This window comes from Chiloscyllium punctatum, unplaced genomic scaffold (assembly GCF_047496795.1).
Source record: "Chiloscyllium punctatum isolate Juve2018m unplaced genomic scaffold, sChiPun1.3 scaffold_382, whole genome shotgun sequence".
NCBI classification, from domain to species: Eukaryota; Metazoa; Chordata; class Chondrichthyes; order Orectolobiformes; family Hemiscylliidae; genus Chiloscyllium; species Chiloscyllium punctatum.
Genome location: NW_027310116.1, coordinates 187,501 through 190,000, shown reverse-complemented (window position 1 = coordinate 190,000; position 2,500 = coordinate 187,501). Strand labels below are relative to the sequence as shown.

At 61.2% G+C, this 2,500-nt stretch overlaps 1 non-coding gene across 1 annotated transcript; it reads left to right on the top strand.

The window, feature by feature from the left end:
- The first annotated feature begins 2,342 nt into the window (after nt 1-2,342).
- LOC140472620 (5.8S ribosomal RNA) lies at nt 2,343-2,496 on the top strand. The gene has a single exon (XR_011957774.1). It is a non-coding gene; the product is annotated as a 5.8S ribosomal RNA (ribosomal RNA).
- Nucleotides 2,497-2,500: the final 4 nt, after the last annotated feature.

Sequence of the window (2,500 nt, the reverse complement as noted above, 5' to 3'; positions counted from 1 at the left end):
CCTGCCTCCGTCGCTGCGGTGCGTTGGGGCACGCATCGCCTCTTGGGCGCCCTGTTTTTTTTCAACCAATAGATGTATGTCTCTGCGGGCCGCACCAGGCTGGTGCTCCCCACAGCTTCACGCCACCCTGCTCCGCCCGCACGCCGGCGTGCAGGTGGCTGCTGCTAAAGGTGGGGAGTGTATGTGCGGTCCGGGTGGCTTTCCTCTGGCGAGGGAGAGACCTTAAGCAAACTCAGAGACAAATCTTGACGGTCGATCACTCGTAAAAATAAAACGTGACAAACTTTGTGTTGGTTCAAGTACGAAAGGATCTCTGTCGGCTTGGGGGTACGCCCGTTTCCGTTTCAACTTGTCTCGCGAGGGTGGTTTCGGGGCCAGCAGGAGAGCTCGTCGGGGTAGCAGGCCCTGCAGCCGTGGTCACCGCCAAACCCCCACAACTCGAGCAAGTGAAAAAAAAAGTAACAGGAGCGAAAGCATCTCTGTCGGCTTGGGGGTACGCCCGTTTCCGTTTCAACTTGTCTCGCGAGGGTGGTTTCGGGGCCAGCAGGAGAGCTCGTCGGGGTAGCAGGCCCTGCAGCCGTGGTCACCGCCAAACCCCCACAACTCGAGCAAGTGAAAAAAAAAAGTAACAAATAAGAAAGGATCGTCGGCTTGGGGGTACGCCCGTTTCCGTTTCAACTTGTCTCGCGAGGGTGGTTTCGGGGCCAGCAGGAGAGCTCGTCGGGGTAGCAGGCCCTGCAGCCGTGGTCACCGCCAAACCCCCACAACTCGAGCAAGTGAAAAAAAAAGTAACAAATAAGAAAGGATCGTCGGCTTGGGGGTACGCCCGTTTCCGTTTCAACTTGTCTCGCGAGGGTGGTTTCGGGGCCAGCAGGAGAGCTCGTCGGGGTAGCAGGCCCTGCAGCCGTGGTCACCGCCAAACCCCCACAACTCGAGCAAGTGAAAAAAAAAAGTAACAAATAAGAAAGGATCTCTGTCGGCTTGGGGGTACGCCCGTTTCCGTTTCAACTTGTCTCGCGAGGGTGGTTTCGGGGCCAGCAGGAGAGCTCGTCGGGGTAGCAGGCCCTGCAGCCGTGGTCACCGCCAAATCCCCACAACTCGAGCAAGTGAAAAAAAAAGTAACAAATAAGAAAGGATCGTCGGCTTGGGGGTACGCCCGTTTCCGTTTCAACTTGTCTCGCGAGGGTGGTTTCGGGGCCAGCAGGAGAGCTCGTCGGGGTAGCAGGCCCTGCAGCCGTGGTCACCGCCAAACCCCCCACAACTGTTGGGCGCCTACCTGCGCGGGGCAGGAGGACACTTTCCGATTTCAAATCTCCGTTTGCCGAGTCCACCCCGAACGCACGCGGGCGGGCGGGTTCGCATCACCCTTCGTCACAAGGGGCGAAGCCCGTTCCACCGTCTCGTCAGTAGTGCCGACCGGTCTGTGATCGACGAGGGGAGCCACACCAGGTCCGGCCCTGCTGCTTGGCGGCACCGCGTCGTCGGGAGCTCGCGACAGACGGAGGGTTTCGGTGTACTCTCCAGCCACGGGAAACGAAGCCGGTGATGCAGGCGCCGGTCTTTCGCTCCCAAATCGGCTGGGTTTACATCGTTGCTATCTAGTCACGCTCCCTTCAAACCCGACGGGGTACCTATTCCCCTCACCCGTCTGTGCGTATACAGCCTCTTTGCACTTGCGGGATGGGGGTGGTGGTTTAAAGACTCTCGAGTTGCCGCCCGTCGGTCTCCGAGCTCCGTGCAGTAGTGATCCCCAGCGAACTGCCAGCAGGGCGAACGAGCGATCCCGCTCTCGGTCGGGGCGCCTGGCGTCGATCGGTGGTCGGTGGCTTGCGGGCAAGCTGCGCTGTGAGTGTGGGAACGAGTATGACGAGCCGTTGCCGCGACTCCCAGTCCACCTCGGCGGTGGCTGGGCCGGGCGGGCGTCTGCTCGGGCGAGTGCCGCCCCCGCCTCCTCGCAGGAAGTCCGCTCGCCGACACGCCGCCACGTGCACGCGTCAGTGACGCTGCCGAACCGATGGCCGGTGCCCGTTCCCGCCTCTGCTTTTCCTAGGGCAAAGCTGCTGCACGCCTCGTGATACTAGGCGGGCGACATGGTGGCGGTGATCCTGCCTCCGTCGCTGCGGTGCGTTGGGGCACGCATCGCCTCTTGGGCGCCCTGTCCTCCTCCCCCCAATAGACGTATGTTTCTGCGGGCCGCACCAGGATGGTGCTCCCCATCGCTTCACGCCACCCTGCTCCGCCCGCACGCCGGCGTGCAGGTGGCTGTAGCTCAAGGTGGGGAGCGTATGTGCGGTCCGGGTCGCTTTCCTCTGGCGAGGGAGAGACCTAAAACAAACTCAGACAACTCTTGACGGTGGATCACTCGGCTCGTGCGTCGATGACGAACGCAGCTAGCTGCGAGAATTAATGTGAATTGCAGGACACATTGATCATCGACACTTTGAACGCACTTTGCGGCCCCGGGTTCTTCCCGGGGCCACGCCTGTCTGAGGGTCGTTTG